Here is a 17582-nt window from a genome sequence, read left to right as displayed (position 1 = left end):
AAGGAAATTGTGATTTACTATCTGATCTTGGACTAAGCCTAAGAATGGTCCATCAAGAGCCTGCAGGCAGACACAATGTGTCCTGCTATGTGTACTAGACATGGCTATTTATTATCTGTCACATATGTTTTAAAAAAATGATCAAAATCTCTGAATTGTTTAATTTTGGATTAATCAGAAGATGAAACATGGGCTCTAGGTCTTTCATCAGCCTTCAAAATGAGTTCTGACCTAGTCTGCTAACTTAAAAATAAAACCGAATGCAAACCTTCCCTGCTGTGTGAAAAGGTTTGGCTAGCGGGCCTCCTGGACTTTTTTATCTCTTGGGTTTTTAATGAGGACCAAAGTCTGGGTTCTGGAACATTGTGAATTTTGATTACAGTGGGGTTCCAGCCTGGTTGGAATGGGGGAAATGTCAGAAACCTCGTGAGCTCACCAGCCAGCTTCTAGATGAAAGGCATGGGAGAAAGCTTCTCAAATGCTGCTCAACTCTTGGTTTTTATCCAAATTCAAACTCTAAACCCACAGAGGTTCAGTAAGCACAAAATCCCAGCCAATCATTGGCTTTGTAAAATGCCAATTCCTCTTTTAGCAAACAATTATAAGGCATAATTGCTAGTAGAGAAAATCAGTCGACCTTCATAGATTTTTAATTGCCCATTTTATTTTGCTTCCTCATAAGTATCAAGAAGATGACATTGGATTTAGTGCAATACTGTGTTTCTGTTAAAATCTTGACATCTCGAAAGTGAGGAGGAGCCTTAATGGTCTCCCATGATCAAAGTGCCCCTTGACAGCTCTGATCTCCAGGAAAGCATGCTTCAAGAGTATACTGAGGCTAGAAAGTGCTCAGTTTCTTAGCTTTTCTCCAGAGACTTCTGCAGAGCATGCCAATTAGTGACTTGATGGGTGGTTTGGATGTATTGATAGACATCAAGACATAGGGATCATTCCAGGCAGTGATCACTGAGCCACTCAGCTAGAAGATATCTGTAATTAATTTTAACCCTTATCCAATTTAGAGTAAATAACCCTTGGTCAAAATAAACAACTAGATGATACTGTTGCGGTCATGTGTATTGATGCTGCTGTGATAGAGCAATGGATCTCAAACTCTTCAATTTTTCAACCTATGTGGTGAGACAAAAGTTCTATAGGCCAGTTTGGTTTTGTTTGCCCCTGACAAGGTGAGGAGACAGGGTATGTCATGGATGTGTGTGTGTGTGTATGTGTGTGTAGGGGGGGAGGAAGTAAATAATCTGTTTTTTATTCGAGTATAGTCCACACCCAATGAATGTTACATTAGTTTCAGGTGTAAAACATAGTGATTGGACAAGTCTATACATTATGCTGTGCTCATTGCAAGGGTAGCTCCCATCGGTCACCATACAATGCTATTATAATATCATCTACTACATTCTCTATGCTGTGCCTTTCATCCCCATGACTTAGTCATCCCATAACTAGAAGCCTCGTACCTCCCACACCCCTTCACCCATTATGACCATCTCTCCACCACACACCCTCTCTGGCAGCTATCAGTTTGTTCTCTGTATTTATGGGTCTGTTTCTGCTTTTTTAAACGTTCTTTATTAGAAGATAAATGATACGGCATTAGAAGGGATAAACTGAGTTGATAGCTATTTTGTATTAAATATAAATTAGCCACTTATTGTTCCTTCATTTTTTGAATACTTATTGAACGTTGAAACCCTGTGCCAGGATTCTGTAATAAAGGTTAACTCTTGTTCTTAATATAAACACCTTGACTGGTAAGCACAAAGTGCTAGGGGAGTTCCCACAAGGAGCATTGAACTAAGATCAGAGAAAGGGAGTATTCCCTATCTCCTTACATGTGGCTGGCTATATTCCATCATAGTCCTGGCTTAGCTACATAGGTTTTTGGGTTTTGGGGGGTTTTTTAAGATTTTTTTTTTTTTTTTACTTATTTGAGAGAGAGCGAGACAGCACAAACAGGGGGAGAAGGAGAGGGAGAAGCAGGCTCCCCATTGAGCAGAGAGCCCTAGGACCCCGGGATCACTACCAGAGCTGGAGGGAGATGCCCAACTGGACTCAGGCACCCAGCTGCATCGGTTTGATTATGACCCTGGAGTACCCAAATTCCCAGACAATGATTGAAAAAAGACAGCAAAACAGATTCAAAAATAGGAAGAAAGTCATGGAGTTATGTTTTCGTAATTCCCTTTACCCTGCTTTCTTTAAAGCACTGATGTTTACTTGGAGTAAAGTGCATTTTAAATAGGGATGAAGACACATTGTAAACTGTGACACACCTCGATTTCACCTCTAGCCTCTGAAACCTGAAATCTGCTATTTAGAAAAACACACAATTCTGTTACTATGAAACTTTGTTTTTCAAACTGACTTCTTTTCAGGGAGTCCACAAAGGCTTTGACGACTAAAGTTTTATGTGTAAATTTTCAAAATCATTTAAGAAATTAGTACAAATATATCCCAGTTTATTTGGATGGCTGTTTTTTTAACCTTACACTTGATTTGTGACCCGATTTGCAGTTGTCTTTGCAATTGCCTGTTGCAAGTTCTTGCCCAAAGACGCAGCATTTTACTTTCAGTGCTGTGTTGTTGTTGTTTTTAACTTAAGGCCTCAGGTGACCACAGATGTATTTCAGTTCATCCATGATTTTCCCCACCCCCCACTTTTAAATGGTGGCTGTTTATTTCTTGGTTTAGAGAACGACTGCTGTAAAACATTTTGGAGTTGGTATAATGGAGTTTGAGATCTATGCAACTGAGTCCTGTGAGGATTGACCCAGAGGGCACATTTCAAGTCATAAGGTAACAAGAGAGGCGTATTTTCTATTTTCCTCAAATGAAGGGTGAAAGTGTGAAGATAGTTATTGAGCAATGAACGTCTGCCAGCCTTTACGCCAAGAATTTTGCATACCTCACCTTGTTGAATCCCCAAACCTTATGAGACAGCTATTAACCCTATTTTGATGAGGAGGAGTTGAAGTTCAGAGAGTTTAAGTCTCTTGCACACTGTTACATTGTCAGGATTAAAATCCAGCCTCTTTTGACCTGAAGGGCAAGGTTGTTTGCTGTATGGAAGTGATAAATACAAAGGACGGGAAGGGGAGGGAGGGCAAATAGGTCTTTTAGACAAGCAAACATTAAGTTAGCTTTGCAGTATTATCTAATTCTTTGTAACCTAAATAACACCTGTATTTCAAAGAACTGTACTTGTTCATTGCTATAGTCAGCAATGAAAACCTATACAGCTGACCTCTTAGATGCTTTCACCTTAGCTGAGAATGTTGTTACTTCACCATTTTATACATTGTTAATTCTTAAAGAGATACTGTGTTAAAAGGTCACTGAGACCTAGATGTTTTTTATGTTTCTGAGACATTTTAAACATTTCAAGGCTCAGCTGCATTTCAATATATTTGGCCTATTTTCCCGACATCTTAAAATTCTGCAAATGTTTAGATAATTAACTTTTGCCACGATAAGACTGCTACTGTTCCCTGGATAGCATTTATGTGATTTATTGTCATACAGTCTCCCAAACTTTAGGTTAATTTAATTTTGCTTGGGACTAAATAGAATACGTTTCTGAGAAAACTCTAAATGTGGATGTAATGCAGTATTCTTATTAATTATTATAATAAAATGAACAAAAAGAATATAACTTTATTACTTAACTGCAGAGGTCAGAGTGTTAGAATGAGGGTGACTTTGAGTACGACGAGAAGCCCTCCAGAACAGGAAACAAAACCTTTAGCAGTAGTCTGTAGATGTCTGTGTATTTACTTTTGGCATGTCCAAAGCACTTGATGGTCTTATTTATTTGACAGCTTGTTTTGGATTTGGTCATATGACAACTATTCCCTGAGGTATGAGTTTTAGCAATTAGGGATTTTGTGAGCAGAGGATTCCACAGAGAAGTGCAAACCCGTGTAACCATCTTGGGTTCAGTGTTGGAGAAAAATACTCACTGCTAGGAGATACAGAAGGTGAAAACTAGCTTGCTGTGGAGAGGCAGAAGAAAGGAGAAAAATTGAAATGCTAAAGAAGATGAGACATTACTATAAGATTAGGAAAGAGATAATCAGAAGCTTCCACAAACTATTTGGGTCTTATTTGCTAAGTAATTCCTTATGTGTATAATTGTTCACCCACCCTAAACCCCCAAAGCAAATTAAGTGGGCGTTTTCACCTCACTTTCTACACATTATGCTTTGCTCTGATTTTACACATTCTTTGAATTGAATACCCTGGAAATGTGTCTAAATAAGTAATTCTAGGTTTTCACACAATAGTTTTGAAGTGAAAGAGATTTATGGCATGAAGTAAGAGAAACTGAAGAGAAATGTGTTGAATCCACATGTAAAGGGGGCATTAACATGAAGACTCTCGGGGAAAATTAAGGCGCTTGTGGGATTTAGACTGAAGGGTAACATGGGAACATTCAGGAATTAACATTTATTGAGCATCTCTTCTAGGTGCCAGGCACCATACTGAGCAGTATGGACACAGGAGAAAACAGACTTGGACCCTGTTCTCCTATGAGTATATTAAGAAAGAGAGACAATGACCAAGTAATTACAAGGGTTTAGAGAGTTTAGAAGGAAAGTACAGGGTGCTAAGAAAATATATACAGACGGAATTTAGCCTCGTCTAGGAGTTCTGGATAGTGTCACTAAAAAAAGGATGAATGCTAATTAGTCAAAGCAGTGGAGTTGTGAGGAGGTAGAGGAGCGATGGAGTCGTGTGTCCAGGTGGGCATACCCTCACCTCCATGAAGGGGAAAGGTAATGAGAAACATAAAAACATACGTGCAAACTGAAAAGAGCTGTAAAGAACCAACAGACCCTTGACTGGACGACCTATTTGGTAAAGGGGTCTGAGAAGACCTCTTTGAGGAAGTGATAGTCCAGATGAAATCTGAAGAATGAGAAAAATCCAGCTACGGAAAGAGCAGCGAGCAAGGTGATTTAGGTGGAGAAGACAAGACGTGAAGACCTTGAGAGGGGACAGTCCTTGGTATATTTAGGGATCAGAAAGTAGGTCAGAGTCTCTGAGTATGGTGTGTTAGAAAGAGAGTAGCTTGAGATAGAATTAAAGAGGAAGGCAGGGGCCAGATTTAGCAGGATTGGTAGACTGTGTATAGTTTAGAGGGGGAGTGTTTGGGGAGTTGTTGACAGGTGGCTTTACAACCTGAATAGAGACCTCACAATAACTGAAAGATGAGGAAATGGAGGCTATGAAAAATTAAATAGGTTTCTAAATGTTTTTGCACACTGTAAACTACAGAGCCAGTTTTTGAACCTAAGCTTACTTAACCCCAAATCTCACACTAACTGGGAAGGTATGTGTGAGTGACTCACTCAGACTGATGATTGACAAGGAAGCGCCCTGAGAGAACCTCTTCAGAAAGAACTTTGGGATTTTTCAAAATCCCCACTCCCTAGAGAAAGGACCCCATAAATGGACATTCTTAGATTTTTTTGGAACTGACTGTACCCAGATCAAATGCTAAAGGAAGAACAAACTCTATAAAAAAATTAAAAAAATAAAAACCCTTCAAAAAGTCCATACACAGATGATCCATTTAAGGTCTCTCTATTTATTTAAATATGTGAAGGCAAAAAGGACATTTTTTTGGAATATGCAATGTTCTCATATTTTAGAAATGCAAATGAAATAGATTCTTCCCTCTTTCTTACTTCTTTGTAGTCCATTTGTCACTTGTTTCTTTTTCTATTTAAGCCGTGTGTCTTGGTTTTGGAGTCCCCTAAAATTATGTTGTGTCCTTTATTGATGGTGACAGTCAAGTACACAGGAGCTGGCACCTGCTTCCCAGTTCCCCATCTCTATTGGCACAAAAGGGTGTCTTCCACTGGGCACCGTGGAATAGTGATCAGGCATGGAGTGGGGTCATGGCAATGAACAGCTCAAAGAGGTCCACGTTTTATCCCTTACTCCAAGGTGGTTTCGGCAGTTTTCTCAGTTGCCTTCTTGAAGAATCTTTCTGCTTAAAAAAATTACCACTGACCGTTTTCCAGAGTCTTTGAAGAAAGAAGAATGGATTAAATCATTCGATAGGAGTTCAAAGAGTTTGAACTAAAACCACAGCCTAATCATTGTGGTGAACACCGTCTGTTCGCTGGTGATCTGGGCAAGTGAGGGAGTCCTGGAGACCTGACAGCTGGCTGGCAGATTTCTGAATGAGTGAGGAAATTTTCCAGTTCATCTGTGTAGAATTTAGTCCGACATTACAACATTAGGCTACCCATCTGCAGCCCGCAATTGGTACAGACAAGAGAATCACTATTACTTTGTGGAGACAAGCCACAAATCTGGAATGAGGCAGACTGGCATGCCTGTTTGGGGTTGGCAGGGCCGAGGTTTAGTCTATTGTTGCAGGCCTGCTTGCCAAAGGAGAGTGAGAGTCCGATTGCATTAGGCACTCGTCACACACAATGTCTTCGAATGGACAGACTGTGGGGAATGAACTGAGAAACTCTGACTTTATGAAGGCAGCTATTCACACTCGCTTGCTGTTTGAGCCCTTCTTAATGGGCTGGTGTCTTTTTCACTCCAAAGGCCATTCATTACTGGAGTTGGATGGCTCTGTTTGGATGCTGATATCAGTTTATGGGTTATTATATCCATTTGCAAATCATGACTCAAAAGAGGAAACTCTGGGATGCAAAACACTCCATATGCCCATAAATCACAAATTGAATCAAAGTTGGCATCGTGAAAGTGATTGTGTTGGGAGTTTGAAAGCCTCAGTCAGCCAACCTTTATTGAACCTCTGATATTGTAGGCTACAGTACTTAGGGGACTGCAAAGGAAATAAAGAATATGGAAGGGTATATGTGCAGAAAGGAACTTGGAGGTCATACAGTCCAAATGCCCATCTCAAGTAGAAGGCTGGTTCTTTGCCATTGGGCTTGTTTTTTAAATGGGAGGATAACTTTAGGGCACCTGGCTGGCTCAGTTGGTTAAGCGACTGCCTTCGGCTCAGGTCATGATCCTGGAGTCCCTGGATCGAGTCCCGCATTGGGCTCCCTGCTCGGCAGGGAGTCTGCTTCTCCCTCTGACCCTCCCGACCCTCCCCCCTCTCATGCTCTCTCTCAGTCTCTCTCTCAAATAAATAAATAAAATCTTTAAAAAATAAATAAATAAATAAATAAATAAATGGGAGGATAACTTTAAAAAAAAAAAAAGGACCTGTGTGTTGGCTCAAGTAGAGCAAATAGAATGTGGCCCTTCTTTTTTTTTTTCTTTTTTTTGCATTTCAGCAAAGCTGATGGGTTGATTCTAAAATAGTTATACTATTAGTAATATTAGAGAAAAAATAATAAAAGTGGTTGCAATTTATTGAGTTCTTACCAAGTGTCAGTCACTTTACAAGCATTGTGTCATGAATCCTCACAAAACTCTGAGGTAAAAATTGGCATTAGTTTCCGTTAAAATATGCGAGGGTTTTGAAGTGCATCTAGATTTTGTGCCTTGCCCAAGATCAGAGAGGAGAGCAGTGGACAGAGCCAGCACTTAAACCAGGTGGAGAGCCTCAGCTTATCTCTACATGGGAGGGAAAAGTAGATGTAGAGGCATAAAAAGGAGATAAATACCTTTTCCAGCATTTCTGAGTAGTGTAAGCTAAGACAATTCTTTTTGACTCGGAGTCTCAATTTACTCATTTCAAGTGGCAAAAATAGTGGCCTCTAAACATACACAGTGGTTGGATGCACATACAGAATAATGCCTGTGAACTTGTTTAAAAATTCAGAAGCATTTGTAACATGATCCTTCATTTAGGCAATACACATACATGAGTTGAGTGCCTCCATTGTGGTCAGCACTTTGTTAGCGCAGTGTTAGAATAATGAGATGTGGTGGAGGCCACGGAGAACTCAGCTTAGTGTGGGGAGAGGTGAGCACATGATTACATTGTGGTAATTGCTCTGGCATCGAGAGCAGAAACCAGAACACTAGAGAGGTTGAAGATGACTTTATAGAGGAAGTCTTAGCGTTTTGGCAGATGGAGAAGTAGGCTTATGTCTGGCCAAGAAACCAACATAATGAGGAGAGAGAAGAGCAACATAATGTTAGCATAAAAGTGACACTGAAAGAAAAAAAATATATTTAATGGAAGTAGAGTTAACAGTGTTATATTAGTTTCAGGTATACCACATAGTGATTCAACCTAAATATATTTTTAAATAGGCTTTTTATTTTAGACTTACAGAAAACTTGTGAAAATAATAGAGAGAGCCTGCCTCACACAGGTTGCCGTGAGAAGAGCTGCCTCCATGTCTGCCCACCAGTGGATGGTCATGGGGACCTGCTCCAGCTTCCGGATCGAGAGGAGCAGGCAGACATGCATCACTGAGCCCAGTAACCTGAAGGTCACAACTCCTTCTGCGATAAGGGGCTGGTTCACTGCAAGATTGTGGGTGTGGAGCCCGGGGGGACAGAAGGCAAAGGAGGAGTGGTGATTGTAAGTGCAGATCCCTCCAGGAAAAGCCTGCCAACCTCCTACATGCAGACCACCATTAACAAGAATGCTCCGGCCACCCTCAGCAACATCAGACACATGATCCACAAGAACAGTTACAGCCCAGATCTGTGCGTGATTGCAGTTTGCAAAGCCAGTGCCATCCTGTGCGGGCAGAAGCCTGTGACGGTGAAGAGGAGGGAAGCCCGCCCCACCAAGAGCTCCAGAGCACCCGCCTCCCCCCACCCCGCCCACCTCCAAAGCAATAAAGATGTCAACCACCTACAAAAAAAGTGCAGAGAGATTCCACATATACCCCATTCCCAAATTCCCCTGTTATTCTATTAGTATGATAAAATTGTCACAATTAATGAAGCAATATTGACACCTTATTAACTAAAGTCAATACTTGAGTCCAGTTTCCATAATTTTTATCTATGTCTTTTCTGGTCTGGGAACCAATCCAGGATACTACATTGCATTTAGTCATAATGCCTCCTTAGGTTCCTTCTGGCTGTGACAGTGTTTTTTGTTTTTGATGACCTTAAAAGTTTTGAGGCATACTTGTCAGGTAATTAGTAGAATGCCCCTTGTGTAGCATTGGTCTGTTTTCTTCAATAGATGTTTTGATGATATGTCTATAACTTTTGATGTTAACCTTTATCACTTGGCTTAGACAATGTTTGTCAGATTTCTCTACTGCTCCTCTTTTCCCCCCTCTCTTCATCCTGTTTTGGATGTTTTTGGAAGAGAGTGGCCCTGCATAGCCCTAGTCAAAGAGTGGGGGAGTTATATTCCACCTCCTTGAGTGTAAAGTAGCTACATAAATAATTGGCAATTCTTTTGCATGATCAATTTGTTTATTGTTGCCATTTGTTTATTTATTCAATCATTTATAGATATCAGTACGGACCCATGGATATTTATTTATTTATTTATTTTTTTTTTTTAAGATTTTATTTATTTATTTGAGACAGAGAGAATGAGAGAGAGAGAGAGCACATGAGAGGGGGGAGGGTCAGAGGGAGAAGCAGGCTCCCTGCCGAGCAGAGAGCCCGATGCGGGACTCGATCCAGGGACTCCAGGATCATGACCTGAGCCGAAGGCAGTCGCTTAACCAACTGAGCCACCCAGGTGCCCTGGATATTTATTTTATACTTCATATTATAATCCAATAGTCCTAAATTATTCCAGCCTTGGCCATTGAGAGCTGCTTCAGTTGATTCCTCTGTCCCTTTGACTTATTCCTTTCATTATTATTTCCCCCCACCCTTTACTTTCTGGAACACTGAATGCTTCAGGTTCATCCTGTATTTTTTGTCTTTTTTATTCTGTCCTAGAATTTGCCATTTCTCCAAAGATTCCTGGCTCCTTGTATTGGAGAATGGTATTAGAAATCAAGATCTGGAGGCTAGGTGTACTTGTCTCTGCTACAGTCATTGCTTGCAGGCTTGATGGAGAAAGGAAATATGTATGTATAAACTAAACAGCATAGATTCATATTTAAAATATATATATGTAACTATATCAATACTGTGCTAAACATGAGTTCGTACTCACACACCCAACTTCGGTGTCATACCATGAATCATTCTAGACTTCTTCTCTTGTGGATTCTTTGGGATTTTAGGCATAGTAATTATGTCAAATAATAGTTTCACTCCTTCCTTTCCAACATGTATAGCTTTTATATACTTTTCTTGTTATATAGCTAGGGCTTCCATTAGGTATTGATTGGGAATGATGAGAAGACATCCTTGACTTCTTCCTGATCTTAAGGAGGAAGCATTCAGCTTCTCTCCATTAAAAATTCAGCTTCTTTCCATTAAAAATGATGCAGAATATAGGTTTTTGTTAGTTGTTCATTGTCAAGTTGAGAAAGTTCTCTCTATTCCTGGTTTTCTGACAGTGGTTTTTTTTTTTTTTCTTTTTTTTAAATCATAAGTGTTAGACTTTGTCAAATGCTTTTTGGGTGTTGATTGATAATATCACATTTTTCTTTAGCCTGTTGATATGATAGATTACATTAACTGATTTTTGAATGTTGAATCTTTCTTGCATACTTGGAATGAATTTCATTGGTTGTAGTGTTTAGTTCTTTTTAAACATTAGCAAATTGAATCCAGTAATATTTAATTGGGGATTTTGTGTCTATGTTTATGTGAATTATTCTCTACAGTTTTTGTTTTTTGTTTTTTTGGTAATGTTCTTATCTGATTTTGTTAATAGGGCAATGTTGTCCTTATAGAAGGAGTTAGGAAGTCTTCCCTCTGCTTTTATTTTCTGAACCAGATTATGAAGAATGAGTATTATTTCTTCCTTAAATGTTTTGTAGAATTCACCAGTAAAACCATTTGGGCTTGGTACTTTCCTTTTTGGGAAGTTTATTAATTATTGAGACAATTTCTTTACTAGATAGGGTTTTTTCAAGTTATTTATTTCTACACACATGAGTTTTAGTAGTTTGTATCTTTCAAGAAATTGGTCCATTTCACCTAAGTTATCCCATGTGTGGGCATGAGGTTGTTCATAATATTCCTTTTATTATCCTTTTATGTCCTTGAGATCAAGAGTAATGAAAACTCTTTTCTTTCTGATATTGTTAATTTGTGTCCTTTTTTCCTTTGTCATCATTTAAAAAAAAACAGCTTTTTATATTGTTTGCCTGTTTTATTTATTTTTAAATTTTTTTAAGATTTATTTATTTGAGAGAGAGAGAGAGAGCATGAGAGAGGAACAGAGGGAGAAGCAGACTCCCCGCTGAGCAGGGAGCCCAACATGGGACTCAATCCCGAGACTCCAGGATCACGATCTAAGCTGAAAGCAGCCACTTAACTGACTGAGCCACCCAGGTGCCCTGTTTGCCTGTTTTAAATTTCATTGAATTCTGCTCTAATTTGTTGTTGTTGTTGTTGTTGTTAAAGATTTTATTTATTTGACAGAGAGAGAGAGACAGCAAGAGAAGGAACACAAGCAGTGGGGCCGCAGGCAGAAGGAGAAGCAGGCTTCCCGCTGAGCAGGAAGCCTGATGCAGGGCTTGATCCCAGGACCCTGGGATCATGACCTGAGCCAAAGGCAGACACTGAATGACTGAGCCACCCAGGTGCCTCTCTGCTCTAATTTTTATTATTTTGTTTCTGCTTGCTTTATGCTTAAATTACCCTGGTTTCTTAAAAAGGAAGATTATATTATTGATTTTGTACCTTTATTCTATTCTAATATGTGTATTCAATGTTATAAATTTCTTTTTAAGCACTGCTTTTGCTACATCCCACATATTTTGATAATATGTATTTTTCTTTTCATCTAGTTCAAATATTTAAAAATTTCTCTCAAGACTTCTTTGACCCATGTAATATCTAGAAGTCTGTTGTTTAATTTCCAAATATTTGGGGATTTTTCCTGCTATCTTTCTGTTGTTAATTTCTAGTTTAATTCCATTGTGGTCTGAGATTATATTTTGTATGGTTTCTATGCATTTTTGTTGAGTGTTTTATGGCCCAGAATGGGGTCTGCACTTATAGATATGAGCTGGAGAAGAATGTGTATTCTGTTGTTGGATGGAATATTCTCTGAATGTCAATTAGAGCAAGTCAAATGATAGTGATGTTAAGGTCAACTGTATGCTTACTGATAGTCTGCCTGCTTGATCTGTCTATTACTGACAAAAGCATTTGAAGTCTCTGACTATAATAGTGGATTTATCTATTTCTCCTTGCAGTTCTGTTGATTTTTGCCTCATATGTTCTGATCCTTTCTTGTTAGATGCATACATGTTAGTATTGTTAGGTCTTCTTAGAGAATTGATCACTTTATCATTACATAATGCTTTTCTTTATCCCTGATAATCTTTTTTCTGAAAGTAGATTTGTCAGAAATTAGTATACCTAGTCCAACTTTTTCACTTAGTGTTAGCATGGTATGTCTTTTCCAGTCTTTTTACTTTTAACCTATCTCTGTCTTTATATTTAATGTGGGTTTCTTGTAGGCAACATAAAGTTGGGTTTTGTGTTGTTTGTCCACTTTGACAATCTTGGTTTTTAATTGGTGTATTTAGATCATTCACACTTAAGGTGAGTATTGATATAGTTGCATTAATATCTACTGTGTTTGTATCTGTCTTCTATTCATTACCCTTATCATTTTTTCCCTTTCTTCCCTCTTTTCTCTGGTCTTAACTGAGCAATTTAATGATTCCATTCTCTCTTCTGTCAGCATTACAATTGTACTTCTTTTTAAATTGTTTATTGCCCAAGAGTTTACATATACATTTTTAACTATCTAATTCCATTTTCAGATAATACTATAGTGTTTCACATGTAGTATGGGTACTTTATAACAGAGTCATCCCAATTTCTCCCTTTGTGATATTGTCATTTATTTCACTTAGTCATGTGTTATAGTCATCCAATATGTTGTTACTATTATGACTTTATACAGTTATTTTTTAGATCAGTTAAGAATAAGAAAAGTAAAATTATGTATTCCTTCTTCATTCTCTTCTTATCTTTTGGTAGATCCAAGTTTCTGACCTGTATCATTTTCTTTTTGCATAAAATCCTTTTTGGATTTCAGGGCAAATCTGCAAATGCTGAATTCCCTCAATTTTTGGTTGTGAAGTTCTTTATTTCTCATTCCCTTGTAAAGAATAATTTTACTTGCTATAAAATTCTAGGTTGGTGATTTTTTTCTTTCCTTACTTTAAATATTTCACTGCACTCTCTTCTTCATCATATAATTTCTGATGAGAAGTCCGCTGTCCTTCTTATACTTGCTCCTCTATTGGTAAGTCATTACTTTTTTTCCTCTGTCGTGTTTCAAGATTTTCTCAATGTCTTTGGTTTTCTGCAGTTTTAATATGATATGCCTAGGGGTGTGTGTGTGTGTGTGTGTGTGTGTGTGTGTGTGCGCGCGTGTGTGCGTGCGCATGCGCGCGCACATGTGCACATATGGGGGGACGTGGTTTGCAATTATTTTGCTTTGTGTTTGTTGAACTTCCTGGACCTGAGGTTTGGAGTCTCATCAGTTTTGAAAAGTACTTGGAAAGTTCTCCATTTTTTCCCCTTCTCACTCTAATTTTCCAATTATGTGTATGTTACACCTTTTGAAATTATCCCACTGTTCCTGCATGGTTCATTCGTTTTTTAAACTCTTCTTTCTCTTTACATTTCAGTTGGTAATTTCTTTTGACCTATCTACAAAATCACAGATTCTTTCCACAGTTGTGTCAAATTTATGGATAAGCTTATCAAATGCATTTCTTTATTTCTGTTATACTTTTTTTGATTTCTAGCATCTCCTTTTGATTCTTTCTTGGATTTTGCTTCTTTTGCTTATATTACCCATGTGTTCTTGCATGTTGCCTACCTTTTCCATTAAAGTCCTTAACATATGAATCACAGTTATTTTAAATTCCTTTTCTGATAATCCCCAAATTCATGCCATATGTAGTTCTGGTTCTGATGATTTTTTTTTTTTAATCTCTTCAGACTGTTTTTTTCTCTTGCATGTCTTAATTTGTTGTTGTTGTTGAAAGCCAGATGTGTTTTATCAGGTAATAGGAACTAAAGTATATAGGTATTTAGTATGAGGATTTATGTAAGCTGGGTAGGAGTTTGGTTGGGTTTAATATTTGCTTTAGCTATAGGTGCTAGAGGTTTCAAATCTCTCTAGTGTCTGTATTTTTGTCTCCCTGTTTGACCTTGGACTTCCATAAGTACTTTTCCTTACAGAGTTTGTGTCTTGTTGCTCTTTCAGCTGCAGTCCATTGTTACTATACTGGAGTCTTGGTCTGGTGATGTTATGGAGAGGGGGAACGCTCTATAATCCTTTGATTAAATCTCTGTTTTATACAGCCTGTGTCTTAGGGCTGTAACTTTCATGTCTTTCCAGTAGTATAGCTTCCCGCCCCCCCAGGCCCCCACCTTCTACTTCTTTGCCTGGCTGCAGTGTTCTCAGTCTATTTCCTTGAGACCTAGACCCCTGTTCACTATGTTTTCATCTTCTTAGATGAGACCGGAAGGCTAGAGGGGGCTGTAGTGGGAGGAATGCCCTTTCTTGTAGGGAAAAGGTTCTGGAAAACTCTTTTCCCCTGGAGTGTGGACCTTTATTATGGAGAAATCTCTGCCCATATTTCACAATAATTACTCTTTCCCTCCCCCTGCCAGAGCCCTTGAGGGGATCTTTCTCAGATCTTCACCATGAGAACCTGCTGAGTTTCTTGGTGGTAAAACCCATGAAAGTGTGTCCCCCAACTCCCAAGACTGCAGCCTTCAGGAATTTCTCACTCTCCAGCTAGCTCACCCTCAGCCTCCAGCAGCTCATCAAAATTACCATTTAACTATTATTGCCATGTAAGTAATCCTACCAGTTTATGGCTCCGGTGGGTTTCTGCTCCAGATAAGGTCTTGGCCGTGTCTATCTATTTCTCCACCTTCCTGCTTGCCCTGAGTAGTACCTCAGTTCTCTGACGATTCCAAGAAAAGTAATTTTCAGGTTTTTTTTCAGGTTTTACTTGTTATAAGGAAAGGAATGATGCCTTCTAGGCTCTTCACTCTGTTGGAAGGAAAGGAATGATGCCTTCTAGTCTCTTCACTCTGTTGGGAGTTGAAATTGGAAGTCCGAGGAGATAATTTTCATGTCACTGAGCATAGGAAGTACGAAGAAGGGAAGGGAAGCAAGACTGGGAAAATAGGTGTGGTCTCACTTCTCCAAAGCCTTTTGTGCCAGCCTCAAGGTTTGGACTATCTGCTGCAGGCCAGAAATGGCAACCGTGGAAGAATTTTAGCTGGGCAGTGACGCAGCCGAAGGCTCACACTGGTGGCAGCACAGGTGTGCCCCTCCTGGGGACTGAAGCCTGGGGACAGACGTGATCTGGTCCGACTGAGACAGTTGCATCACGCATTCTTTTCCCATTTGGATATCTGGGGTGGATTTAATGCTGTTGTTCAGTTGTTATTTCAGTAGGGCACATGTCATTGTTTATTTTAATTGAACTAGAAAGAAAGCCTTTTATGTTGTCTTGTTCCACACTGCCTTCCCAATGAACTGGGCATAGCACATACTGAAAGAGCAATTGAACTGAGTGAACTGAATCATTCAGGAGTTTTAGTGCAATTTCAGCCCAAGCTATCTCCGGCAGCTATGTTGGTGGAAATACAGGTTAGAGGTGAATTTATATATTACTTTCTGTAAGCCTTACAACGTCATGTTAATTTTACACTTATGGATAAAAAGGAGGCAAAAAGAGATAGTCCCTGTCCTGCTGCCTTTTTTCAGGGATGAGTATGTGCAGAGTTCTAAAAAGAACAATTTATAGCACTGTATATATTTATATTGTTAAAGTAACATGCATGTTTTGGTGCATATGAATCAACAGTTGTGATACAGTGGAACATTCTCTCAGCAAAGCTCAGGAAATCATTGTATCAGATACAGGTGGACTTTTACTCAATAAGCAATAAACTGGCACCATCAATGAATCAGGTTCTGTGCTAGGCATCATGGATGACAATATGAATATCACATACCTGCCTTTAATGACTGAAAACCTAGTGGGTTAGACAGGCATTCTGTTATCTATGATATCAATCAGATTGTGATAAATGAGCAAATAATAATAAGATGATAAAAACAAGGTAAATACCTTCCTTTGAGTCTTTACTATGTAGCCAAGACCTATGCAAAGCACTTTGTATATATGATCACAGTTCACCCTGATATGTTAATATTATTATACCCACTTCACGGATGAGAAATATGAGGCTCAGCAATCTTCAGTGTTTTGCCCAAGGTCACAGTGGGCAGAGGAATCAGGAATGGAAATAAGATCTTTCTGGCTCTAAAGCTTTCCTTTCCATCTGTTCACTCTACATTAAGGTATAAAAACCCAGAAAGTGTGATTTAATTCTATCTGGATGAGTCAAGAAAAGCTTCACAGATAAGGTGGCATTTAAACTAGATTTTGACAGGAGTTGGATCCTGCCAGGATGAAAAGGAAGAAAGGAGCATATATAACAGAAGAAAGAGCAAGAGCAGAGGTATGCAAGGGTTCAGGACTGGGGAACCCTGCAGAACGGCAGAAGCATGGCACATGGATGGGATCTAGGGGTAAAGGAGATGAATGTGTTTGCTTTAATCAGAAGGCATGAGTCCTGAGCCATGAAGGGATTCTGGAACAGAAGAGTCAATGACCTGATCAAATCTGAGTTTTAGTAAGGATACACTGGAGGCGTGTGGAAGATGAAGTGCAGGGAGGCAAGTCTGGAGGAAGGGAGATCATGTTGAAAGCTGTTATGAAGTACAGGAAAAAGAAGTTAAAGACCTAATTCTTAATACTAAGTTAAAAAAAAAAAAATTTTACACAGAGGATCAGAATATTTTAAGTTCCTTTACAAGAGAAAACTTTGATTCCCCTGAGATTTCTAGACATTTGATCTTGATGGTTGTCTTCAGACTTCTATTATTGCTTTTCTTAAACAACGCCGGGGCTCAGAAACCTGAACTTTGAAAGTTAAAACACGCCTGCTAATCATATCTTTTACACCTGTTTTTGTGAAAACTTAAATGGATTATATTCACCTAAAATGTGTTTAGAAAGAGTAGTTAATAAAGCCCTTTTCTGTGGCAGAAGGAAGTCCAAACAATTCTCTTATGTTTAACTCGTGTCTTTGAAGTTCTTTACAAAGCATGGACACATTTCTTTGTTATTGATGAAGCAAGAAAGGGTCTGAGAATAAAATGTAGCCTGGAACTTGGGTGAAAAGTTTGGGAGAAATCCAGACACTCACTAGTTAGTATCTATGGATTATTATTCCACAGAACTGGCCATGAGGGGCCTCTTCATTTCTGGAGAGGTCAGTGATGGAGCAGGGCAGTGGGCAGAGTCTGAGAAAAAAGGATACACTGATTCTGTGTCACAGGGAAGGACAGGTCCCTCAGCCAAGACCTCTTTTAATTGGCATCCGGTCTGCTTGGGATTGGAGCAGTCTCTCATGAAGCGAAGGGAGACCGTCATAGATGGGCCATCTGCTCTGTCTCCTCAGCAATGACCCTTGTTCAGTTCTTACCTTTTGAACCTGCTCCTCTT

The 17582-nt window shown here is 39.1% G+C and overlaps 1 pseudogene; it reads left to right on the top strand.

Moving 5' to 3' along the window:
• Positions 1-8309: 8309 nt before the first annotated feature.
• Positions 8310-8842, top strand: LOC110572653 (annotated as a pseudogene).
• The last annotated feature ends 8740 nt before the right edge of the window (positions 8843-17582 follow it).

The sequence above is a fragment of the Neomonachus schauinslandi genome, chromosome 13, assembly GCF_002201575.2.
Source record: "Neomonachus schauinslandi chromosome 13, ASM220157v2, whole genome shotgun sequence".
Classification (NCBI taxonomy): domain Eukaryota; kingdom Metazoa; phylum Chordata; class Mammalia; order Carnivora; family Phocidae; genus Neomonachus; species Neomonachus schauinslandi.
Note: the sequence above shows the minus strand (reverse complement) of the source record. Positions and strands in the feature narration are given on the sequence as shown.